Raw genomic sequence first — 27,420 nt, forward strand, 5'->3', positions numbered from 1 at the left:
CATCAGTATCTCACAGGGCGAGGGGTCAGCCTCATTGCTCAATTCCAGCACTGACTGAGAAATAATCCCTAATCAGTACACCCAGAAGCCATTGGCAATGACAGCGCTTGTCTCTTCTGTTATGATCCACCTACCCATAAGGCTACCGCCCCCAGGTAGCAGTGCAAATGTGACAGGTGCTGGGGAGGATTTCATTAACCCTGTTTAGATCCAATCATAGACTCATAGATATTAAGGTCAGAAGGGATCATTATGATCATCTAGTCTGACCTCCTGCACAATGCAGGCCACTGAATCTCACCCACGCACTCCTGCAATAAACCTCTCACCTATGTCTGAGCTACTGAAGTCCTCAAATCATGGTTTAAAGACTTCAAGGTGCAGAGTATCCTCCAGCAAGTGACCCATGCCCCATGCTGAAGAGGAAGGCGAAAAACCCTCAGGGCTTCTGCCAATCTGCCCTGGAGGAAAATTTCTTCCCCACCCCAAATATGGCGATCAGCTAAACCCTGAGCACGTGGGCAAGACTCACCAGCCAGATACCCCAGAAGGAAATTATTTTTTGTTTGTTACTCGGTCCTTCTCCAGTACGTTCCTTCGGAGGAGGAAAAGTGCTTTACAAAATTGGTTAGTCTCCAAGGTGCCACAAGTACTCCTTTTCTTTTTGCGAATACAGACTAACACGGCTGTTACTCTGAAACCTTACAAAAAATAGTGACTTAAAGGAGGAAAGGAAGTTCCGGCACATAATCCCCAGAAATCTGCAGGTGTCTCTATAAAATGAATCCTTTCCAGAATACTTATATGCTGTCAAGGTTCCTCCCCCACTCTGAACTCTAGGGTACAGATGTGGGGACCTGCATGAAAAACCTCCTAAGCTTATCTTTACCAGCTTAGGTCAAAACTTCCCCAAAGTACAAAATATTCCACCCTTTGTCCTTGGATTGGCCGCTACCACCACCAAACTAATACTGGTTACTTGGGAAGAGCTGTTTGGACATGTCTTTCCCACCAAAATACTTCCCAAAACCTTGCACCCCACTTCCTGGACAAGGTTTGGTAAAAAGCCTCACCAATTTGCCTAGGTGACTACAGACCCAGACCCTTGGATCTTAAGAACAATGAACAATCCTCCCAACACTTGCACCCCCCCTTTCCTGGGAAATGTTGGATAAAAAAGCCTCACCAATTTGCATAGGTGACCACAGACCCAAACCCTTGGATCTGAGAACAATGAAAAAGCATTCAGTTTTCTTACAAGAAGACTTTTAATAAAAATAGAAGTAAATAGAAATAAAGAAATCCCCCCTGTAAAATCAGGATGGTAGATACCTTACAGGGTAATTAGATTCAAAACATAGAGAACCCCTCTCGGCAAAACCTTAAGTTACAAAAAAGATACATAGGCAGAAATAGTTATTCTATTCAGCACAGTTCTTTTCTCAGCCATTTAAAGAAATCATAATCTAACACATACCTAGCTAGATTACTTACTAAAAGTTCTAAGACTCCATTCCTGTTCTGTCTCCGGCAAAAGCATCACACCGACAGACACAGACCCTTTGTTTTTCTCCCTCCTCCCAGCTTTTGAAAGTATCTTGTCTCCTCATTGGTCATTGTGGTCAGGTGCCAGCGAGGTTACCTTTAGCTTCTTAACCCTTTACAGGTGAGAGGATTTTTCCTCTGGCCAGGAGGGATTTTAAAGGGGTTTCACCCTTCCCTTTATTTTTATGACACCAGTGATTTTGGGTGCCTCCATTTTAGGATGGTCAAATACAGTAACCTTCTGTCATGGGGTAGCTGGCCCCTCTGCCTCTCTAGGAGCCTAACTGCCTTTGGCTTGGTAACAGTTAGGCTCTTAAGTGCCTAGTTCACTTTGGAAAATGGGGCCTAGACTCCCAACACCCAGACCTAGCTACCTTTGAAGATCTGGGCCCTAAGTTACATCTACAAGTACATGTACTCAGCCCGTGGAAGCAAGGCTCCCAGCCCGGATTGCAGGGCTCTCACTCTAAAAATAGCGGTGTAAACAAAGCTCTGAAATTGCAGCTCCGGCTGGAGTTTGGGCTCTGAAGGCTCGCGAGAGGGGTGGCTATTCTTAGACCAGGAGTGCGAGTCAGCAAGCCCACATCTGTCGACCCGGGCTGGGAGTAGAGCTGCCAAATTTGGTGGGACGTATTCCTGGAGGTTTCATCACATGCCATAATCGTTAATTAAAGATGAATCTTTAATTCCTGGACAATCCTGGAGGGTTGGCAACCCTAGCTGGGAGGCTCACTGCCGCAGGCTGCAGAGAGGTATCCTAGCCGTTGATATGGATAAGAAGAACATCCAGCGTCAGGATAATAAGGACTTCTGAAAAATAACTAAGAGTTTGGGAAGGGATCTAAACCCTTCTGCTCAAGGGTAAGATCAACCTCTAACTAAAGGGAGTTAAGAGAAAACCTTCCCCCATGATGTTCCAACATTGTCCACTAGGGGGAACTTTGTTCCCATTCTCCTAGAACAGCTGCTGATGGCCACTGAAGGAGACAGGATACCAGACTATGGCCCCATTGTTGTGTGAGGGGCAGGAGGGATACCAGGGCAGATTGGCCCATAGGTCTGATCCGGTGTGGCAATTCTTATGTTCCTAAATTCCTTAGGACAAGAAGCAATGGGCTTAAATTTCAGCAAGGACGGTTTAGGTTGGACATTAGGAAAACCTTCCTGTCAGGATAGTTAAGCGCTGGAATAAATTGCCTAGCGTGGTGGTGGAATCTCCATCATTGGAGATTTTGAATAGCAATTTAGACAAACATCTGTCAGGAATGGTCTAGATAATACTTAATCCTGCCACGAGTGCCGGGGACTGGACTGGATGACCTCTGGAGGTCCCTTCCCTACTATAAGTGACAGAAGTTCTGATACCTTCATGAGCTGCTGAAAATGAATATTATTAGCACCTATCTTTTCTTTCTTCTGTTTCAGAAATACCCAAACTGGGCAGGATCGGTGAATATCAGCGGTTATCTTTCCACTACCAAGCATTGCCTCAATGGTTTCCTGCATCACTGCCCGCTAACTGCCCACTCCTTTGCTGGCAAAACCAGCTATGAAACTGTCCCTCCTGCCTCCCAGAATCCCATCAATTGGACTTGGTGCCAGGAATTAGGCAGCCCTGGGACGTATGAGTTTTTCTGAGGATTATCTGTAGGTTTGCAGGAGTGGATGAGAATGTGGATGGGGCCAGAACCACAGCTGGTGTCAGTCAGTGTAATTCTGATAGTCAATGGGATCTCAATTAGGGGTGTTCAGGTGTTACCATAACACAAATAATAAATACCTCCCCTTCAATCTTACTTTTTGCAGAAGTCCGGGAACTTCAGTGGCAATATGGCAGGAAACAACAACAAGAATGTTTAAGTATCAGAGGTTCCCTCTGGATGTCACATCGATGCACATACATCAGGTCAACCTGGTTTCATGTCTGGTTTAAAGTTTGCTAAGCAAGGCATATTTGCTGAGCTTTTACCATGTTTGGAAATGTCACTGTTAGAGGGCTTATTCCTTCACCCACTTACTTCCCTGGTCCTTCTTGCATGAACAAAGGGCAACAATACCCGAAGTCCAAAGGTGCAAACAATTCGATGTTTATTGGGGTGAACTTCCAGCAAGCATGATTCCAGTTTCCTTCCTTTGTATCCTCCTTCCCAGCTCTGACACCACAGAGCCTTACACCTGTGTCCCTGTTCCCATTCCTACCCTTAGCCAAACATGATTCCAACTTCCTTACTCCCATTCCCTGTTCCCATCTCCCCCTTTAGCAAAACATGATTCCCATTTTCTTACCCCCATTCCCTGTTCCCAACTCACACACCCACATGCCCACCCCCACCCCCACCCAGTCATTTCCTCATTGACTACAGATTATATAGTAAAACTTGAGTTCTGCTTAGCTATACCTTAACCAATCATTTTCCTGAAATTTAACTAACCAATCCTAACATATTGTAACATGATTATGTAACCAATTATATCCCACCACCTTAATTAGTTTACACCCAGCAAAATTAATTATACAGCAGACAGGAACAATCACAGAACCAGACAGAGATTATACAGACAAACAACAGCAAAGTGGGAACTATAATGACAAGACAATACAGAAGTGAGGATTCCACATCCCAGCGATTGATAAGTGAGTTCTTGCCAGACAGGATGCTATCAAACTAAGTTTCCTTTTACATTTTCTAGGCACTTCCCTTTCTCTGGAGGTGATAGGAATACAATCCTGTCCTGATAGTGCCTAACAGCCCAATAGCACCTTATTTCAATGTGACTAGTTTGGGATGTGAGGATGTGACCGGTGGCTTCCCAGCTTATGGCTGCCTCTGCTGCTTAGCCAAAGGCCTTAGCCTAAGAACAGGGCCTCAGACTGTCACAGTAAGAGAAGGCCCTTACACCGGCAGGCAGTGATTTTGATTCTTTCTTTTATACCTCTATCACTAGCCAAGTGATAAGAATACACCTCAATTCTTAGAGTATCGGCCTTTACAGACAGGCCTGAATATCTATATCCTAACAGTCACCTGCTCCAGGGGGCTTATGAACATCTCCCGGGGCTTATGGCAGGTTGAGCTCCTCTCCCACACTCCTCCTGGGTAGCTGTGAAGACAGCTACGAGAGGCTTTCAGGTATCACCCAGAAGGGGCTGCTGCTGCAAGCTACGTCGCCAGGTGAACAAGCAGTAGGCCCCAGGGGTTATGGGCGTTTTCCTGCAGCTGAGGGGAGATTCACATTGCCACAGTTCCCTTGGGCATCCAATAACATACCACACAAAAAGGCCTTCTGAAATTTCCCAGAAGGCACTGCTGTTAGGAAATGTCTCAGGAACTCAGGTAAATTGTTTCATTTTGAGGGTGTCTTGGCTGACTCTTTGCTATTATACTAAATTCCCTCTTCCTCTGCAATCCCACAGGGCAGCCATGCCGTGTCCCACAATTCACTGGCACTGGTAAAATATCACACAAAAGGGCATTCTGAAATCAACCAGAATGCTGTTGGGGACACTGGGGCATGGCCACTAGGTAACTCGAGGGGATGGAAGACCACGAGTGTCGATGAAGCCCCCTCGCACTAGGCCCAGGTGTCCTTGGCCCCCCTCCTGCCTGGAGGCACTCGCAGCAGCTCTGCGTACTAGGCCCAAGTGTCCTTGGCCCCCCCCGCCTGGAGGCACACACAGAAGTTATGCTGAGAATCTGCAACAATATGTTGCAGAGTCAGACTGCCTGAAACTAAGCAAGGCCAAACAGGGGAGATAGGAAAGAACAATGCTGAATAAAGCAGCTTTATGTATAGTTTAACAAATGATACAGAGAATCAGGGAACTAGCTGGGAACTGGATTGGCTAGCTATATGGATACTTGGGGCAGCTTGCTATTGGATAAGTATGCTGGGAAAAAGGATGTATAAAAGCCTGTGTAACTTCCTGCTCTGTGTGCAGGATTTGAGATTTTATTCTCCCTGTACCTTTTTGCAGCTGCAAATAAACTTTTCTGCTTCTCCACCCCGTTGTGATTATTGGGTGTAGCACACCAGGTAACGAACCACTCAAGCTGTTGTTCAGCCTCTCGGCACTGGGTGCCGGCAACAGCTTTTGGCGTCCCTGGGTGGGCGACGAGGCTGCAATTTAGCCTTGCCCGCACCCCTCCTGGAGGTCGAGAAGTGCGGCGAGAACCGACGCCCAGCGCGCACCGGTGAGTTCTCGGAGGAGACGCGATTTGATCGACCCCAGAGGGCACAACGGTGCAACGCACTCATATAGTGGAGAAGCTGTTGTGGACGGCGGTGAAGAACCGGTCCCTTAGACATGGGGGAGGAGCAGCTGCAGGCCATGGTGAAGAACCGGTCCCTTGGATAAGGTAGGAACCTTTTAAAATCCGGATTATATGCTCTGTTGGAACCTGGCGACGCCCAGAGTTACCCTGTAGGTATGGGACAGGGACAGAGCTCAGGGGTTAGGGCACGGTGTACGCCCCTAGAGTGCATTCTAGCAAATTGGAAGGTATATGGTGCGGATCCGATGACTAAGAGCCAATTGAAACGATTCTGTACAGTTGACTGGCCTCAATATCAACTAGAGGACCAGGAGTGGTGGCCACCAGGAGGGTCAATTAATTACAACACGATCCTTCAGTTACTCCTGTTCTGTCAGAGAACAAGGAAATGGAATGAACATATGTATGCGCATTTGTTTCTGACTTTATGTACTCGACCAGATATTTTACAGCACTGTAATTTGACTCCGACTGGTTCGGTAGTAGCTAATGTTAGTCCCCAGACCCCCAACCCCCACTGTAATGGCAGAGCGGGTGTCCCCTTCAGCCCCCATACCCCCACCGTATAAGGGTAGGATGCCTCGGGTTACAGAGATTGCCCCCTCGGTGGGACTCTATCCTTTGCTTACCGAGGCTGTTGTGGCTTGCCCAGGGGCAGACGGACGTCAGGCTACCACTATGCAAGTTTACACCCATGTGCCATTCAATCCAATAGACTTAGCAGCTTTTAAAACACAGGCTGGGGAATTCTCAACGAACGCAAGCCGGTTTATTTCAGTCTTTGAGGGGTGCCTCAATAGTCACAAGCCGATTGAGACGACTGTAATATCCTCCTGAGAACCCTGTTGTCTGAGGTGGAGAGGGATCAGGTTACAGCTAAGGCAAGGGGAGCGTCAGCTTTCAAGCGAAAAAAAAAGAAAGGAATCTATCTGTCAAGTTCCTCTCCAAATAATTGTAAGCGGCTCAGGGCATTTCTGGGTATGGCAGGCTTTTGCAGGATATAGATCTCAGAGTTTGGACTGTGGGCTAAATCCCTGTACAACTGTGTAAAAGGAGCAGATCATGACCCCTTCTATTGGACCCCAGAGGCTGATAGGGCATTTAAAATCCTGAAAAGAAAATTAATGGAAGCCCCAGCTCTGGACCTGCCGGATCTCTCTAAGCCGTTTCAGTTGTATGTACATGAACGAAGGGGGGTGGCCCTAGGAGTGCTTACACAGCTGTTAGGAGCATGGAGACATCCCGTGGCTTATTTTTCTAAGCAATTGGATCAGGTTGCAAAGGGTTGGCCGGCATGTTTACCGGCGGTCGCAGCTACTGCCCTATTGCTTGAGGAAGCGGAGAAGCTAACATTGGGAGGGGTTATGCAAATCTATACTCCCCATATGGTCCGAGCCTTATTGGATGCAAAGGGAGGGCTTTGGCTCACCCAGGCTCGGATTGCTCGGTACCAGGCTAAGCTGTTAGAGAACTCTGAAGTCACCCTACAGTCTTGCCCATCCCTTAACCCAGCCACCCTCTTGCCAGAAACAGAGGAACAGGAACATGACTGTTTAGAGATTATAGATGTCCAGTACTCCAGCCGTCCGGATTTAAAGGATGTACCCCTCCCAAATGCAGATTATGAGTGGTACACTGATGGTAGCAGTACTGTAATAAATGGGCAAAGGAGGGCGGGTTATGCTGTTGTGAAAGGAGGGATGGCTCCATCCCCAGAAGGGAAGGTCCTCTTACCAAAGGGCCTAATCCGGCCAGTGCTGCAGAAACTACATCAAACCACTCATGCTGGCAGGGAAGCACTTATCCAGCTAATGGGAAAATACTTTATCACTTCCGGACTCCAACCCCTGGCTGCCCAGGTACAAGCGGACTGCTTAGTCTGCCAAAAGAATAACCCCCGACCGGGACATCCTGTGCCACCAGCTGCCCTAGAACCCACTCCGGGCCCCAGACGGGTGTGGCAAATAGACTTTACTGAGTTTCCCTGGACCCAAGGGTTCAAATATCTCCTTGTCTTAGTGGATCGGTTCAGCGGATGGCCAGAAGCCTTCCCATGCCGTAATTGCACTACCAGGACAGTGGCCCTCAAGTTTGTTAAGGAGATCGTTCCTCGCTTTGGACTCCCCCTGTGGATGGAATCTGACAATGGGACACACTTCACATCAAAAATCATTCAAAGCATCTCACATGCCTTACAGATGCCCTGGAAACTCCATACGCCCTGGAGACCGCAAGCCAGTGGTGTAGTGGAGCGTACCAATCAGACCCTTAAATGGCATCTCTCAAAAGTGTGCCAAGAAGCCTCACTGCGATGGCCTGATGCTTTGCCCCTCGTCCTACTCCATATCCGCGTTCTCCCAAAGGGTAGATTAGGGCGTAGTCCCTTTGAAATTATGTTTGGAAGGGCATGGCCTATGAATGGCACCCCGGTTCTGTCAAAAAAATGGAAGTTGGGTAATGGTTTTTTGTCACAGTATTTGTGTTCCCTGTCTGCTGTTCTCTTGTTTCTTCACAGGTATACCAAGGATTCCCAGCCTCTCCCCTTGGACTCTCCTGTTCACTCCTTACAGCCCGGTGACTCTGTGCTTGTTCGCACCTGGAAAGACGAGCCTCTCCAGGAAAAGTGGAAAGGACCCTATACCGTCCTGCTGATCTCCCATACAGCGGCAAAGATCGAGGGACACAAGAACTGGATCCATCACTCTCGTCTGAAGGCAGTAACAGCCCCCTCGTCAGCAGGACAGTGGACCGTCCAACCTGCTGACTCCTCATCTAGTGACGATCTCGGGCTAAAGCTACTGTTTAAAAGACACAAATAGCAGGCACCTTAATGCTAAAATGGGCCCACCCAGGTACTGGAGACCCTGAGTTGGGAAGACTCTGGTCATAATTAATTGGGTAACATTGTTATTCTCTGTATTGGTATTTCCAAACCGTGCATATCGGGAGCATAACTCCTTTGTTTTGCTTGCGCACCATGTTGCTAATTTAACAAACCAGACTGATTGCTGGGTATGTGCTCCAACTCCACTATCCCCCAAAACGGGAATGCCCCTTGACATGCTGCCCCTGACCCTAGCAGAATTAGCCACCACCAAAGAGCAGGAAAGAACGGACTCGCCGTTCTGGAACAAGACCTCTTTACAGCAGGCCACCTATCAGAACCAGGAGTATTCAGTTGCAGTACTCACTGAGGGAGTGTTATGTTTTACCCGAAACCAATCTGATCACTAGGGGCATCCTGTGGGAAAGAGCTCCTGTGTTATTACACAGTGGGCTGATGGGTACTGGATAAAGACCAAAAGGGGAGGCCAGCAGTGTGGGTGTAATGGTTCCTCCCCTTTTAGGGAAACTCTTACAAATAATCTTACCACAAAAAAGGGGTTTGGAAATGTAACTTGCTGTCCAGTTAATATCTCCAATGTAGCAAGCCCAAGTGAGAAAACTCAGAGCCAAGGCTGTTGAGTGTTCTCAAAGGGGGGAGTTGTTGGGAACACTGGGGCATGGCCACTAGGTAACTCGAGGGGATGGAAGACCACGAGTGTCGATAAAGCCCACTCGCACTAGGCCCAGGTGTCCTTGGCCCCCCTCCTGCCTGGAGGCACTCGCAGCAGCTCTGCGTACTAGGCCCAAGTGTCCTTGGCCCCCCCACCTGGAGGCACACACAGAAGTTATGCTGAGAATCTGCAACAATATGTTGCAGAGTCAGACTGCCTGAAACTAAGCAAGGCCAAACAGGGGAGATATGAAAGAATAATGCTGAATAAAGCAGCTTTATGTATAGTTTAACGAATGATACAGAGAATCAGGGAACTAGCTGGGAACTGGATTGGCTGGCTATATGGATACTTGGGGCAGCTTGCTATTGGATAAGTATGCTGGGAAAAAGGATGTATAAAAGCCTGTGTAACTTCCTGCTCTGTGTGCAGGATTTGAGATTTTATTCTCCCTGTACCTTTTTGCAGCTGCAAATAAACTTTTCTGCTTCTCCACCCCGTTGTGATTATTGGGTGTAGCACACCAGGTAACGAACCACTCAAGCTGTTGTTCAGCCTCTCGGCACTGGGTGCCGGCAACAATGCCCTGGTCTCGGCAATTGTCCCAGAAACTCAGGAAATATTTTGCACTCAAGGATGCCTTGGCTGACTCTTTGCTATCAGAGTAAGGCCTGCGCAGGGGTGGCAGGTTTGTAGAAATTTTGGTGGTGCCCAGAACCCGCCCCCCGTCCCAAACTCCACCTCCTACCTGCCTAAGGCTCTGGGAGGGAGTGTGGGTGGGGGGAGGAGGTCTGGGGTGCAGGCCCTGGACTGGGGCTGGGGATTAGGGTGCAGGAGGGGTGCAGGGTGCAGGCTGTGGGAGGGAGTTTGGGTGGGGGAGGGGCTCTGGGGTGCAGGCTCTGGGATGGAGTTTGGGTGCTGGGTGCAAGCTCCGGGCTGGGGGTGTAGGAGTGGGTGAGGGGTGCAGGCTCTGGGAGGGAGTTTGGGGACAGGCTCCGGGCTGGGGCAGGGGGTGGGTGTGCAGGAGGGGGTGAGGGGTGCAGGCTCTGGGATGGAGTTTGGGGATAGGAGGGGGTGCAGGGGTGAGGGCTGTGGGGCTGAGGATAGGGGTTTGGTGTGTTGGAGGGGGCTCAGGGCTGGGGCAGAGGGGTGGGGTGTGGGGGATGAGGGCTCTGTCTGGGGCTGGAGATGAGGGGTTTTGGGTGTTGGAGGTGGCTCAGGGCTGGGGCAGAGGGTTAGGGTGCGGGGGGATGAGGGCTCTGTCTGGGGCTGGGGATGAGGGGTTTGGGGCATTGGAGAGGCTCAGGGCTAGGGCAGAAGGGCAGCCTGCCCTGACCCCAGTGGAGGGGGGGACTAGGACCCTGCGGCAGCAGTGGATGCTGGAAGCTGGCAGAGCAGAGTCAGCCTGAGCTGGAGGCTCTGGGCGGTGCATGGGGGCAGCAAGTGGCAGCCGAGGGACACTCGGGGGGAGGCACATGGGGGCGGCCGGCAGGGCCGGGGGAGAGACCCAGCCCCAAACATTGGTGGAGCCGGGCCCCTGAGCCCTGAATATTGGTGGAGCCCGGGCACCATGAGCCATATAACTCGCTGCCCTGAACCTGCGTTGTGCCTTGGAGTGGGAATATCACACGGCATTTTTCTTGCAGAATAACAGTGGAGAGTCACTTGTCTATGTGAGTATCTTGCTCCGAGGGTATCTCGCCAGAGTTTAGCAGCTACAGTAGCAGGGAGGTGATATTAACTCTGTCTATGGTACAGGTGAGGCACCAGTGGGAATCCTGGCCACTTTACGAGACAGGATACCAGACTAGAAGGGCCTATTGCTCTGTTCCAGCTTAGGGAGGAGGGAAGGGATATCAGGGCAGATTAACTCATTGGTTTCATCTGGAGTGACGATTCTTATGCTCCTTGGGAGGCAATAGTTTTTCTCAGGATTATTTGTAGGTGTCCAGGAGTGGCTAAAAATGATGTTGAATCCAGATCCCCACCTGGTGTAAATGGTCCCTAGCTTCATTGGAATCAAAGGACCAGATCCCCAGCTGATGGAAATCACCCATAACTCTCTTGGAGTCAATGGGATTTCAGGTGGGGGCCTGTAGGTATTACTGTAATACACATAATAAATACCCACCCTCTATCTTCTTCTTGGAGGACTCTGGCAGCTTGAAGGTCACCAGCAAGCCTGGGTACTCACTTGGGTTGCTAGCCCGCGCTACCATATCTGTGCTATTATAGATTAAAGCTAGCAAAGGTATGCCTACCTGTGCTACCATCACACCTCCTGTCTGTAATGTGGACGCACCCAGATGGACAAAGAGGGGAAAGGAGCAGCCCAAAGCCATAGGGCATTCAGCCAAGAAAAAGCAGACGTTGGGGCCTCACAGGTCAGCTTCTCATTGGAGAAGAAATCAGTGATCCAGAGTCTGGGTATCTTCCTAGTGCCGCTTGTATATTTACACGCTATACAGACAAACCCCTCTATCAGTAGTCTCAGCTCAAATACAAGTGCCCAGTTCCCAGGGAGCAGCTCTGCCCCAAGTACAGATTCTAGTTAGAGAGATTAACGCAGTCCGCACACTCCCATTCAACAGAGCCCTGAGATGGTATGGACTCAATGGAGTTACACCTATTTACACCAGCTGGGATCTGGCCCCATTGATGCCAATGCAGCTACGGTCCATTCACCCCAGCTGGGATCTGGCCCCACTAATGCCAATGCAGCTATGATCCATTCACCCCAGCTGGGATCTGGCCCCATTGATGCCAGTGCAGCTATGGTCCATTCACCCAGCTGGGATCTGGCCCCGTCGATGCCAATGCAGCTATGATCCATTCACCCCAGCTGGGATCTGGCGCCATTGACTCCATTGCAGCTATGGTCCATTCACCCCAGCCGGGATCTGGCCCCATTGATACCAATGCAGCTATGGTCCATTCACCCCAGCTGGGATCTGGCCCCATTGATGCCAATGCAGCTATGGTCCATTCACTCCAGCTGGGATCTGGCCCCACTAACGCCAATGCAGCTATGATCCATTCACCCCAGCTGGGATCTGGCCCCATTGACACCAATGCAGCTATGATCCATTCACCCAGCTGGGATCTGGCCCCATTGACACCAATGCAGCTATGATCCATTCACCCCAGCTGGGATCTGGCCCCACTAACGCCAATGCAGCTATGATCCATTCACCCCAGCTGGGATCTGGCCCCATTGACGCCAGTGCAGCTATGGTCCATTCACCCAGCTGGGATCTGGCCCCATCGATGCCAATGCAGCTATGATCCATTCACCCCAGCTGGGATCTGGCGCCATTGACTCCATTGCAGCTATGGTCCATTCACCCCAGCCGGGATCTGGCCCCATTGACACCAATGCAGCTATGGTCCATTCACCCCAGCTGGGATCTGGCCCCATTGACACCAATGCAGCTATGATCCATTCACCCCAGCTGGGATCTGGCCCCATTGACGCCAATGCAGCTATGGTCCATTCACCCCAGCCGGGATCTGGCCCCATTGACGCCAATGCAGCTATGGTCCATTCACCCCAGCTGGGATCTGGCCCCATTGACGCCAATGCAGCTATGGTCCATTCACCCCAGCCGGGATCTGGCCCCATTGACGCCAATGCAGCTATGGTCCATTCACCCCAGCTGGGATCTGGCCCCATTGACACCAATGCAGCTATGGTCCATTCACCCCAGCTGGGATCTGGCCCCATTGACACCAATGCAGCTATGGTCCATTCACCCCAGCTGGGATCTGGCCCCATTGACGCCAATGCAGTCAATTCGCACCAGCTGTAGATGTGGCCCTGACAGAGCAGCTTAGCATTTCACCCTGAATAACCTCGCACCCCTACCGAGTGTATCTGTCATTACCCACACGTCAAAACCACGGAACAACAAAAAGCTTGTGAGGCTCCTCTTGGACTTTGCCTCACAGCACATTTAACTTGTCACTGGCGACAAATCCCCCTGTGATGGGACATCTCTCTGCCATCACCCCTGATGCAAGAACACTTCCTAGAAACCAGCCAGCAACAACGCCTCCTCTTGTTCATGTCTGGCAGCCATCTGCCTCGTGCTGATAAGAGCAGATAAGGGCAAGTCAGCAGTCCAGTTGAGGAACAATACTCATCTGTTCAGATCCCTGAATAACAGAACATGCTCATCACCCCAACTCGGGCACATAAAGGACAAGGGACACATCACCTTCCAGAGCTTGTGTGGGGCCGGAGGTGGGTGCTGGCTCTTCAGAGACGGTGTTGTGTCAGAGAGAGTCCATGTCAGCAATCCCTTGGAGTGCAGAACCCAAATCGCATCTCAGTCTTAACTAGAGTGGTGCTACCAACCCACTGTCATGTAGCAGAGCCTCAGTTATACTAAGGCCCCTTTACCTCTCTGCCAGAGTAAAGAGGCCATTTAAAGTGACTGTAAAATGCAATCACTTTAAGTGGTTAGTGTCACTGAGAATCAACTTCTCTGGGCCCTGCTATTAGGAGACTGTACATATGGCAGGATCACCACACTGGAGATCTGGGTTTAATTCCCATCTCTCCCACAGACTCCCTGTGTGACCTTGGCAAGTCACTGCATCGCTCTGAGCCTCAGTTTCCCCCAGTCTGCAAACCGGGGACAATAATCCTTCCCTTGGCCACGTACATTGTAAACCCTTTGGCGGCAGGGGTTGTCTCTCACTCAGTTGTCTCTCGCTCAGTGCCCACCATAATTATGGCAGAGTTGAGAGAACTGAGGAGTCCTGACTCCCATCCTTTTTAGTAGCCTTTAAGACTGTTCCAAAGTCCATCCTTCTTGCATGGAAGATAAAGGCCAACGCTTTCCCAAGTTGGCCACTGATTTTGTCTGACTCTGTTGGTAGTTGTACCAATTTAGGCCAGGATTTCACGGGTGAAGATAAAGCACAATTTGGCCTGTACTCTGACACTAAGATGAACACATGGTGGAGTTTAGTGATAAATGAAATCTCTGACCTTTCCTGATTGATAAAGGCAATTGGTCTTCTTGATAATGCGGGCATTGAGTTTGGGCAATTAAGCTCGTAATGTCAGATAAGACACACTGTATAAATACAGCTGCTAAACCCCACAGCTGTCAGGACCTGGAAGAACCAAACAGAATCCAAGATGAAGCTCCAGATCGTGACTGCCGCTCTCCTCCTCTCCATCCTTTGCCCAAAGGAAAGCAGCGCACTACTTGGCCTATGGGTAAGCATCCAAACACTGGGAGTACTTGTGGCACCTTAGAGACTAACAAATCTATTTGAGCATAAGCTTTCGTGAGCTACAGCTGACTTCATCGGATGCATTCAGTGATAGATTTCCACTCCGTACGGCTAAATTCAGTGCCTTGCATAATGACAGGTTTCAGAGGAGCAGCCGTGTTAGTCTGTATTCGGAAAAAGAAAAGGAGGACTTGTGGCACCCTAGAGACTAACCAATTTATTTGAGCGTAAGCTTTCGTGAGCTACAGCTCACTTCACTGACTGCATCCGATGAAGTGAGCTGTAGCTCACGAAAGCTTATGCTCAAATAAATTTGTTAGTCTCCAAGGTGCCACAAGTACTCCTTTTCTTTTTGTGAATACAGACTAACGCGGCTGCTACTCTGAAACCTGTCATCCAAACACTGCTAGTTTTCATTGCCGTTCTCAGAGGCATAACTGGAAATAGAACCGAGCTCTCCTGCCTCCTTATCCGGTGACAGCTCACCTCAAAGATACTGTGTCCTATATGGCAGAACTGCTCATTGAGCTTTTGGAAATCTCCTTCTAACCTAAGTGAGAGTCCAGGAAAGATTCTCAGCTCTTCTCAGGAAGAGAGAGAAGAGTCAACAAAAGAGCTTTGAAATTCTTCTTTTTCTTCTAGTTTTAAAAATAGCCCACGACGGAATTTTTTTGCTTTTTCAACTGAAAATGAAAACGATAGAATTTTTGGGAATTTATCAAAAAACATCGTGATTCAATATTTGAGGGTTTCTCTAAAACTATATTGTTGTAGAAAACCAAAATCACCAAAATTTCCCCCCCCCCCAATAATGTTCAGCTTCTAATTTTTCATCTAAATGATTTTTTTCCCTGCAAAAGCTTCAACTTTGGTTGAAAAACCACTTTTCAGCTGAAAAATTATGTAGAGAAAAATTCAACTAGCTCGAGGTAACCAAAGATTAGTTTGTGCTCAGAATGACAATTTTAATGGGAAAATGTGTTTCTTACACTATTTTCTGTTTTTTCACCCAAGAGAATTAAAACCAAACAATGGGGAAAGTTTTGCTTTTTAGTTCCCAGACTCCATTTCTTTTGCCTCCCTCTTTAAGTGGAAAAGTAAAGGAGGGGATATTTTCAGGTTATCATTCAGTTTCAATCAATTATGCAAAAATGGTGAAGCCCACATTGTTTTTAAATTTCCCCGCATAAATTTTCAAACAGTTCTGGGGAAAAAGAAACGGGGTGATCATCATAAATGCAAAGCTTTTCCCTTTCTGATTTTTCTCCAAACAATGAAAAAATGTGAAAACAAATCAACAATTTTTTCACAAAAATTCATTTGGAAAAATTTCAGCCACCTCTAATTCTTATCCAGATGAGCCAGACTCAGTAAGGAAGCTCCCAAATTCTCGAGGTTAATCTTAGCACTCAGAAAGAACAGTAGTGGGAAGGTTTCCCACTGCAGACATGCCTTGGTGCATGTCTACACTACAGACATCTACTAGCCTAGTTATGTTGCTGCGGGGTGTGAAACTGTTTGGTCCCTGGCTGACACAGCTGTGCAAGCAAAAGCCACTAGTGTAGACACAGTTATAGTGTAGACACAGCAAAATTGTGCTTTTGCTTCCATAGCTTATTTTCCTCACTGGGGACAAGAGTAGACTAGAGCGACAAAAGCACACCAATACACCGGGCTAGTTATACTGACGCAGTGCTTCCCCTGTAGCCATGGTGTGGGTCAGCTATGGACAATGGGAGGGAATCTGTTACATTTTGATGGTATTGGAGAAAGCGCAGGATCAAGTAACTCCCAGCAATTTCCTTGCAGACTTCTGGGAGCGTATCTGGAAGAGTTCCAGGGGTGTCGGGCTGTCTTATATTAACGCAGACCCTCTTCACAAGCCACAGTGCTGAGCACAGTGGTCAGTTGGAACAGCCTGGACAGATGTGAAAGGATAAGGCAAAAAACAGAGCAATGGGCTCCTAAATCCCCTGCAGGGAGTCAGAGTTAATCCAGGTTTCAGAGGAACAGCCGTGTTAGTCTGTATTCGCAAAAAGAAAAGGAGTACTTGTGGCACCTTAGAGACTAACCAATTTATTTGAGCATGAGCTTTCGTGAGCTACAGCTCACTTCATCAGATGTGTACCGTGGAAACTGCAGCAGACTTTATATACACGCAGTGCCAGTTCTACCCTTTATCCTATCCCAATAGCCAGTTTCTTGGGTCTCTGTGGGCTCCGCTGTTTACAACCGTGATAAGAACCACTTCTCAGGGGAGATTCACTGGAAATCCTCTCATTCTGCACATCTGGCGTGGGGATAATAGCATCACCACAGACAATTATATACATGGTCTCAACCACACGAGGGAGCAGCTCCCCAGCAGATGTAAATCAGCCTCACACCATGGAAGTCAACAGAGAAATAACAGGTTTCAGAGGAACAGCCGTGTTAGTCTGTATTCGCAAAAAGAAAAGGAGTACTTGTGGCACCTTAGAGACTAATAAATAAATTGGTTAGTCTCTAAGGTGCCACAAGTACTCCTTTTCTTTTTAGAGAAATAACAGTTCACACCAGAATAGAATTTAGCCCATTAGAAAAATGGGGTTTCTCACATAGAAGCCAGTGAAGCACTTCCAGGAAATATTTCAATAGAAGGGAGGGCAGAAATCGAGCAGGGAGCTGGGAAATTTCCCACCCCAGGAGCTGCCTGGCTCAGCCACTGCCATGAAACCAGCATCATTTCAACGATATCAGAGAAAAAGCAGCACTAAATAACTCCAGCCTTTGTCTTCCTAGCGGTTTGGGGGCACGTTGAGCCCTACTGGTGCTGCTCTGTCCATAGATACTCCCGAGGCAGTTGACTCTGAGAGTCTGTAAAGTTATTCTGGCTCATGTAACAGTGACCGATAAGACTAAATGAAGGAAGGCAAAGAGAAGAAGAAAGGCAGGCACAGAGAGGGGAAGCGACTCATCTAAAGTCACTGAGAAGTTCAGCAGTGCAGCCCAGAACGGATGTTCCCCGAACTCTTTTCCCCCAGCCCAGCTTCCTTTTTACCAGACCACACCGGCTCCCATTTCCCAACCAGCAGACGTTTGAGTCCAGTCCCTTTCAGGACATGGTTGTCATTTTACTGCCCCCGAAGAAAGAGCAGCAAGAAATAATTCATGTTTTAGTAACTGGCTTTTTTCCTGTAGGTTCATGAAGGACTTGTAGGCCATGGATCCGTGAGTATTCAGAATGTACTCTCCTTTGGAGCTTTTACATGAGCCTTTAAGTCAGATTAAACGTAGGAAGCCCATTTTGGCCTCAAGAGGTGGGCTCAGAGGTTAGGCTAAAATTTCAGCCAGCTCAGATTCTCATCCCGAGCAGTAAGGAAACTGCCAAACTCTGGAGGTTAATCCCAGCACTGTGAAAGAAGGGCAGAGGGAACGTTGCCCATCACAGACCTGTCCGGAGACACCTCTACACTACGGACTTCTGCGGGCATGGTGGTGTCAGTCTGGGGACTGACGATATTTGATCTCTAACCGACATGGCTGTGCTGGCAAATGGCCCTAGTGGAGACACATTCCTAGCAGCAAAACCATGCATTTGCCATAGAAATTATTTTGCTCGGAGACAGCTAGAACAAGCTACACCGATAAAAGTGCAGTGGTACGCTGGGGTCGCCATCCAGACCCGGCGCTGCTAGTGTGGACATGGTGTGGTTAAGCTATGGACAAGGGGAGGGCAGGTTGATGGCGCTGGAGAAAGAGCAGCATCAATTAACTCCCAGCACCTTGGGGTGAGCAATCACATTTGCTTCGTTGTCAGGCTGTTTTATATTATCCCAGCACCTCTTAGCCAGCCCAAACCCTGAGGAAGTGGTCAGTTGGAATAGCCTGGACAGATGTGCAAGGATTGGGGCAAAAGTCAGAGCAGTGGGTTTCTAAATCCCAAAGGGGTATATCAGAGTTAATCAGGATGTTTTTTGCAGTTTCATTTCTCCTGTTATAGTAGTAGCCAGTTTGTTACATCTCTGGGGGCCTGTTCTTTAAACCATTTTATATGGAGTCGTACATACTGGGAGCTGTGATTCGCTGGGAATCGTGTTGTTCGGCTCCCCAGGGGCTTGGGATAATAGTATCACCATGGACAATCACCAACACACTCACTATACAGTGGAGCAGATCCCCAGCATGTGGGAGTCAGCCTCTCGCCAGCAAAGTCAACAGAGTAGTGGCAGTTGACACCAGAATAGAATTTGGCCCACTTGAACAAGAGTTTCCTAACATGACAGACGATGAAGCATGCACGTGGGGGCATCTACGAGCTATTTCAGTGGGAGGGAGGGTGGAAAATTTGAAAAACAAAAAAAATCTTTTTTCATTTGGAAAAATTCCAGCCAGCTTTAATTCTTACCCTGAGGAGTCAGGAAAGTGCCAAACTCTGGAAGTGAATCCCAGCACCAAGAAAGAAGGGCAGTGGGGATGGTGCCCATCACAGAGCTGTCTGGGGCATGTCTACATGACCGAACTCCTCGGGCATAGAGGTGTCGGTCTGGGGTAGGAAGACATTTGGTCCCTGGCTGACGTGGCTGTGCTCGCCAAAGCCCCTTCTGTATGGGCCCGTTATAGCAGCAAAACCGTGCTTTTGCTTGCAGAGCTTATTTTGCTCAGGGGATAGTTGAATAATATTTTTGGTTTTCAAAACACATTTTGAGCGTTTCAGTAAAAATATTTAGTTTTGGAAAACCAAAATCACCCACATTTTTAGATTCTGATTTTTCATTTAAATGATTTTTTTCCTACAAAACCTGGGCTGAAAAACAACTTTTAAGTTGAAAAATTATTGTGACGAAAACATTTCAACCAGCTCTAGCGAACTAAATATATATTTTTGGTCAATATGAAGTTTCATGGAAAAAATTGTGTCTTCCAATTTCTTCTGATTTTTAACAAAAAGAATGAACAGCAAAACATGGGGAAAGCTTTGGTTTTAAATCTCCCGCCCTTGTCAGTGGAAAAGCAAAGGGTGGGGGGGGGGAGAAATTTTCAGTTTTTCATTATAAAAACAAAGAGTTCCAAAAAATGTTGCAAAAATGTTGAACCTCGCAATTATTTTTTAATTTCTAAAACACACATCATTGTTCGAGCACCTCCAGAAAAGAGGAAATAATGGGTGAAACGAAAAGGGGGGTGGGAATCAAAAACGAAAACTCTGCAAACAATTTTCATTTCTGAGTTTGTCCAAAGAAGAAAAAAAATTGAAAAACAATGGACAACATATTTATAAAAATTCATTTGGAAACATTTCAACCAGCTCGAATTCTTATCTTGAGGAGTAAGGAAACTGCCAAACTCTGGAGGTTAAACCCATCACTGAGAAAGAAGGGCAGTGGGAGTGTTGACTATCTGAGGCCTTGTCTACACGACAGACTTCTGCTGGCATAGTGGTGTTCGTCTGGTGAAGATGTTTGATCCCTGACCGACATGGCTGTGCTGGCAAAAGCCGCCGGACACAGTTATAGCAGCAAAACGCTGCTTGTGCCCATACAGGTTATATAGTTCAGAATGCGCTAGAATAACCTACACCCACAAAAGCGCACTACTAGGCTGGGATAGCTAGACTGACAAGGGGCTCCTAGTGTGGACAGGGTGTGGTTAACCTATGGACAATGGGAGGGAAGTAGCTATTTTGTGATGATACTGGAGAAAGCGTAGGATCGAGTAACTCCCAGCTTTTTCCTTACAGGTTGAGGAGGACCTAGCTAGGAGCGTTCCTGGGGTGAGCATTCCAAATTTGATTTGCTGTCAGGCTGTCTTATAGTACCGCAGGACCACTTAGCATGCCCAGATCCTCAGCCAGTGCTCAGATGTGGAAGGGCTGGGGCAAAAGACAAAGAATGGTTTTCTAAATCCCCAAGGGGAGTCTCAGCAGTGGTGCAAGGAAGTCGGTCCGGTCAGGTACACAGAGTCAAGAGAGTAGTGGCAGTTTACACCAGAATAGAATTTGGCCCACTTGGAAAAGAGTTTCCTAATATGGCAGATAATGAAGCATGCAAGTGGGGGCATCTACGAGATATTTCAGTGGGAGGGAGGGTGGAAAATTTGAAAAACAAAAAAAATCTTTTTTCATTTGGAAAAATTCCAGCCAGCTTTAATTCTTACCCTGAGGAGTCAGGAAAGTGCCAAACTCTGGAAGTGAATCCCAGCACCAAGAAAGAAGGGCAGTGGGGATGGTGCCCATCACAGAGCTGTCTGGGGCATGTCTACATGACCGAACTCCTCGGGCATAGAGGTGTCGGTCTGGGGTAGGAAGACATTTGGTCCCTGGCTGACGTGGCTGTGCTCGCCAAAGCCCCTTCTGTATGGGCCCGTTATAGCAGCAAAACCGTGCTTTTGCTTGCAGAGCTTATTTTGCTCAGGGGATAGTCGAATAAGCTGCAGCGATAGAAGTGCCCCGGGCTAGCCGTAGTGGCAAGGTGCGCCCAGTGTAGCCATGGAGTGGGTCAGCTATGGACAATGGGAGGGAATCCGTTACATTTTGATGGTACTGGGGAAAGCGCAGAATAAATTAACTGCCAGCAATTTCCTTGCAGAATATTGGGAGCGCGTCTCAAAGCTTTCCATTAGTGAGTATGCAAAGTTGCTTTGCTGTCAGCCTGTGTCACTGTCTTATATTATCGCAGAACCTAAGCCCCAGTGCTGAGCACAGTGGTCAGCTGGAAAAGCCTAGACAGATGTGAAAGGATTAAGGCAAAAGACAAAGCAATAGGTTTCTAAATCCGGGGGGGGGGGGTGTCAATTAATCCAGGTGTTCTTTGCAGTGTCAGCTCTCCCATTATCCAAGTAGCCGGTTTGTTGGGTCTCTGTAGGCTCTGTTCTTTACCACCGTGATAAGAACTACTAGACAGCGTAATCAGATACACCTGGCACTGTGAGTCACTGGGAACCCTCTCGTTCTGCACATCTGGAGTGAGGATAATAGTATCACCATGGACAATCATAGACATGGTCTCAACTACACGAGGGAGCAGCTCCCCAGCAGATGTAAATAGGCCTCGAACCACTGAAGTTCATAGAGAAATGCCAGTTTGCATTAGAATAGAATTTAGCCCATTTGAAAAAAGGGGTTTCCTAACATAGAAGCCAGTGAAGCATGCGGGGATCTAGGAAATATTTCAGTAGAAGGGAGGGCGGAAATCGAGCAGGGAGCTGGGAAATTTCCCACCTCAGGAGCTTCCTGGCTCAGCCACAGCCAGGAAACCAGCATCACTTCAATGATATCGGAGAAGGAGCAGCACTAAATCGCTCCGGCCTTTGTCTTCCTAGCGGTTTATGGGCACATGGAGCCCTGCTGGTGTTGCTCTCCAAAGACAGTTGACTCTGAGAGTCTGACAAGTGATTCTGGTGCATGTAGCTGTGACCGATCAGATTAAGTGAAGGAAGGCCAAGAGAAGACAAAAGGAAGGCATAGATAAGGGCAGCGACTCTTCTAAAGTCACTGGGCAGGTCAACAGCAGAGCCCAGAACAGATCCCCGAGCGCTTGTCCCCCAGCCCAGCTCCCTTTTTACCAGACCACACCGGCTCCCATTTCCCGACCAGCAGACGTTTGAGTCCAGTGCCTTTCAGGAGATGGTTGTCATTTCACGGCCGCCAGAGAAAGAGCAGCAACAAGTAATTCATCTTTTAGTAACTTGCTTTTTTCCTGTAGGTTAATGGAAGACTTGGAGACAGCGTGTCTGTGAGTATTCAGAATTTACTCTCCTTTGGAGCTTTTACATTAACCTGCTACCTGTAAATCAGATTTTAATTCAGATTAAACATAGCTCCGGAGGTGGGCTCAGAGGTTAGGCTAACCGAGAGAGCTCGGGGAGTCCAAAGACAAGAAGCACAATCTATTTAGTTTACCACAGCGACAATTAAGAGGTGACTTGATCCTGGTATACGCCTAACTGCAGGGGGGAAGAGATTTCCGATGGGAGATGGCTCTTTAGTCAAACAAAGGAAGACGAGATCCAATCATCTAAAACTGAAGTTAGACAAGTTGAGTTAAGAAAGAAGGTACACATTTTAAACTATATTTATTAACCCTTGGCTATGTCCACAGTAGAGAGCTTACAGCGGCACGGCTGTACCGATCCAGCTGTGCCACCGTGAGATCTCCCGTGTAGCCGCTCTATGCCGACGGGGGAGAGCTGCCTCGTTGATGTAATTAAACCACCCCAGCGAGCGGGAGTAGTAATCTCGGTGGGAGAAGCTCTCCCACCAACATACCACCGTGCACACTGCCGCTTCCGCTGGCGAAACGTTTGTCGCTCGGGTGGGGGGGGGTATTTATTTCACACCCCTGAGCAACATAAGTTTTGCCGACATAAGTGGTGGTGTAGACATGGCCTTCATCCCTGAAAATCTTGAAATCTAGATGGGCTATCTTTTTTTAAAGTAGGCACTGAATAAAACAGAAGTTATGGGCTAGATGCAGGAATGACTGGGTGAGACTCTGTGTTCTGTTATGCAGGAAGTCAGTCTAGATGATTCTAATGACCCCTTCTGGCCTTAAAATCTAGGGATATTATTAATCTCACTAAAGAGATGTCAGACTAAATAAAAGAGATCCAGTTCTCATAGATTCTAGAGATTAATGCTGATGAGAAGAATAATGGGTAGGTGGAATGTTTCGAAAACCAAAGTTTGCTGCTGCCTCTGGGAGGAAATTAGCTTTGTTTGGATGATAATGCAGAAAGAGCAGGGTCAATTCTTTCTGCTTTTATTTCCTGTCAGTTGGTGGGGATCTCCTTAGTGCCCTGCCAATGACTATTCAGAAATTACTTCGCTGTTAGGAACTCTTATATTATCGTGCTGTCTCTAAGAAGCCCAAATCTTGAGCCCAGTGTTTGGCTGGAGTAACCTGGGCAGTCAGTTATTATTCTTTGTATGACAGTACAGCCCGCACAGCTCTCCTGACTCATGATCCAGTGAGCTAGCCACTGAACAACACTGCCCCGAGCAGTGCTGGGTGCATAACTGCTCCTTGTGCGTTTCAGAATCTGCTCCTAACCTACATGAGAGTCCAGGAAAGACCCTCATCTCTCCTCAGGAGAAATAAGAGTCAAGAAAAGAGCTTCTAAATTCATCTTTTTCTTCTAGTTTTAAAAATAGCCCAGGGAATGTTGCTGGTTTCTTAACTGAAAAAGAGAACCATGCATTTTTGGTTTTCAAAACACATTTTGAGCGTTTCAGTAAAAATATTTAGTTTTGGAAAACCAAAATCACCCACATTTTTAGATTCTGATTTTTCATTTAAATGATTTTTTTCCTACAAAACCTGGGTTGAAAAACAACTTTTAAGTTGAAAAATTATTGTGACGAAAACTTTTCAACCAGCTCTAGCGAACTAAATATATATTTTTGGTCAATATGAAGTTTCATGGAAAAAATTGTGTCTTCCAATTTCTTCTGATTTTTAACAAAAAGAATGAACAGCAAAACATGGGGAAAGCTTTGGTTTTAAATCTCCCGCCCTTGTCAGTGGAAAAGCAAAGGGTGGGGGGGGGGGGAGAAATTTTCAGTTTTTCATTATAAAAACAAAGAGTTCCAAAAAATGTTGCAAAAATGTTGAACCTCGCAATTATTTTTTAATTTCTAAAACACACATCATTGTTCGAGCACCTCCAGAAAAGAGGAAATAATGGGTGAAACGAAAAGGGGGGTGGGAATCAAAAACGAAAACTCTGCAAACAATTTTCATTTCTGAGTTTGTCCAAAGAAGAAAAAAAATTGAAAAACAATGGACAACATATTTATAAAAATTCATTTGGAAACATTTCAACCAGCTCGAATTCTTATCTTGAGGAGTAAGGAAACTGCCAAACTCTGGAGGTTAAACCCATCACTGAGAAAGAAGGGCAGTGGGAGTGTTGACTATCTGAGGCCTTGTCTACACGACAGACTTCTGCTGGCATAGTGGTGTTCGTCTGGTGAAGATGTTTGATCCCTGACCGACATGGCTGTGCTGGCAAAAGCCCCCGGACACAGTTATAGCAGCAAAACGCTGCTTGTGCCCATACAGGTTATATAGTTCAGAATGCGCTAGAATAACCTACACCCACAAAAGCGCACTACTAGGCTGGGATAGCTAGACTGACAAGGGGCTCCTAGTGTGGACAGGGTGTGGTTAACCTATGGACAATGGGAGGGAAGTAGCTATTTTGTGATGATACTGGAGAAAGCGTAGGATCGAGTAACTCCCAGCTTTTTCCTTACAGGTTGAGGAGGACCTAGCTAGGAGCGTTCCTGGGGTGAGCATTCCAAATTTGATTTGCTGTCAGGCTGTCTTATAGTACCGCAGGACCACTTAGCATGCCCAGATCCTCAGCCAGTGCTCAGATGTGGAAGGGCTGGGGCAAAAGACAAAGAATGGTTTTCTAAATCCCCAAGGGGAGTCTCAGCAGTGGTGCAAGGAAGTCGGTCCGGTCAGGTACACAGAGTCAAGAGAGTAGTGGCAGTTTACACCAGAATAGAATTTGGCCCACTTGGAAAAGAGTTTCCTAATATGGCAGATAATGAAGCATGCAAGTGGGGGCATCTACGAGATATTTCAGTGGGAGGGAGGGTGGAAAATTTGAAAAACAAAAAAAATCTTTTTTCATTTGGAAAAATTCCAGCCAGCTTTAATTCTTACCCTGAGGAGTCAGGAAAGTGCCAAACTCTGGAAGTGAATCCCAGCACCAAGAAAGAAGGGCAGTGGGGATGGTGCCCATCACAGAGCTGTCTGGGGCATGTCTACATGACCGAACTCCTCGGGCATAGAGGTGTCGGTCTGGGGTAGGAAGACATTTGGTCCCTGGCTGACGTGGCTGTGCTCGCCAAAGCCCCTTCTGTATGGGCCCGTTATAGCAGCAAAACCGTGCTTTTGCTTGCAGAGCTTATTTTGCTCAGGGGATAGTCGAATAAGCTGCAGCGATAGAAGTGCCCCGGGCTAGCCGTAGTGGCAAGGTGCGCCCAGTGTAGCCATGGAGTGGGTCAGCTATGGACAATGGGAGGGAATCCGTTACATTTTGATGGTACTGGGGAAAGCGCAGAATAAATTAACTGCCAGCAATTTCCTTGCAGAATATTGGGAGCGCGTCTCAAAGCTTTCCATTAGTGAGTATGCAAAGTTGCTTTGCTGTCAGCCTGTGTCACTGTCTTATATTATCGCAGAACCTAAGCCCCAGTGCTGAGCACAGTGGTCAGCTGGAAAAGCCTAGACAGATGTGAAAGGATTAAGGCAAAAGACAAAGCAATAGGTTTCTAAATCCGGGGGGGGGGGTGTCAATTAATCCAGGTGTTCTTTGCAGTGTCAGCTCTCCCATTATCCAAGTAGCCGGTTTGTTGGGTCTCTGTAGGCTCTGTTCTTTACCACCGTGATAAGAACTACTAGACAGCGTAATCAGATACACCTGGCACTGTGAGTCACTGGGAACCCTCTCGTTCTGCACATCTGGAGTGAGGATAATAGTATCACCATGGACAATCATAGACATGGTCTCAACTACACGAGGGAGCAGCTCCCCAGCAGATGTAAATAGGCCTCGAACCACTGAAGTTCATAGAGAAATGCCAGTTTGCATTAGAATAGAATTTAGCCCATTTGAAAAAAGGGGTTTCCTAACATAGAAGCCAGTGAAGCATGCGGGGATCTAGGAAATATTTCAGTAGAAGGGAGGGCGGAAATCGAGCAGGGAGCTGGGAAATTTCCCACCTCAGGAGCTTCCTGGCTCAGCCACAGCCAGGAAACCAGCATCACTTCAATGATATCGGAGAAGGAGCAGCACTAAATCGCTCCGGCCTTTGTCTTCCTAGCGGTTTATGGGCACATGGAGCCCTGCTGGTGTTGCTCTCCAAAGACAGTTGACTCTGAGAGTCTGACAAGTGATTCTGGTGCATGTAGCTGTGACCGATCAGATTAAGTGAAGGAAGGCCAAGAGAAGACAAAAGGAAGGCATAGATAAGGGCAGCGACTCTTCTAAAGTCACTGGGCAGGTCAACAGCAGAGCCCAGAACAGATCCCCGAGCGCTTGTCCCCCAGCCCAGCTCCCTTTTTACCAGACCACACCGGCTCCCATTTCCCGACCAGCAGACGTTTGAGTCCAGTGCCTTTCAGGAGATGGTTGTCATTTCACGGCCGCCAGAGAAAGAGCAGCAACAAGTAATTCATCTTTTAGTAACTTGCTTTTTTCCTGTAGGTTAATGGAAGACTTGGAGACAGCGTGTCTGTGAGTATTCAGAATTTACTCTCCTTTGGAGCTTTTACATTAACCTGCTACCTGTAAATCAGATTTTAATTCAGATTAAACATAGCTCCGGAGGTGGGCTCAGAGGTTAGGCTAACCGAGAGAGCTCGGGGAGTCCAAAGACAAGAAGCACAATCTATTTAGTTTACCACAGCGACAATTAAGAGGTGACTTGATCCTGGTATACGCCTAACTGCAGGGGGGAAGAGATTTCCGATGGGAGATGGCTCTTTAGTCAAACAAAGGAAGACGAGATCCAATCATCTAAAACTGAAGTTAGACAAGTTGAGTTAAGAAAGAAGGTACACATTTTAAACTATATTTATTAACCCTTGGCTATGTCCACAGTAGAGAGCTTACAGCGGCACGGCTGTACCGATCCAGCTGTGCCACCGTGAGATCTCCCGTGTAGCCGCTCTATGCCGACGGGGGAGAGCTGCCTCGTTGATGTAATTAAACCACCCCAGCGAGCGGGAGTAGTAATCTCGGTGGGAGAAGCTCTCCCACCAACATACCACCGTGCACACTGCCGCTTCCGCTGGCGAAACGTTTGTCGCTCGGGTGGGGGGGGGTATTTATTTCACACCCCTGAGCAACATAAGTTTTGCCGA

General features: G+C 47.8%; 1 long non-coding RNA gene across 1 annotated transcript; it reads left to right on the forward strand.

Moving 5' to 3' along the window:
* Positions 1-5,043: 5,043 nt before the first annotated feature.
* LOC142069969 (uncharacterized) lies at positions 5,044-9,811 on the forward strand. The gene is made up of 2 exons (XR_012665923.1): positions 5,044-5,903; positions 8,335-9,811. It is a non-coding gene; the product is annotated as an uncharacterized LOC142069969 (long non-coding RNA).
* Positions 9,812-27,420: the final 17,609 nt, after the last annotated feature.

This window comes from Caretta caretta, chromosome 24, assembly GCF_965140235.1.
Source record: "Caretta caretta isolate rCarCar2 chromosome 24, rCarCar1.hap1, whole genome shotgun sequence".
Lineage (NCBI taxonomy): Eukaryota > Metazoa > Chordata > Testudines > Cheloniidae > Caretta > Caretta caretta.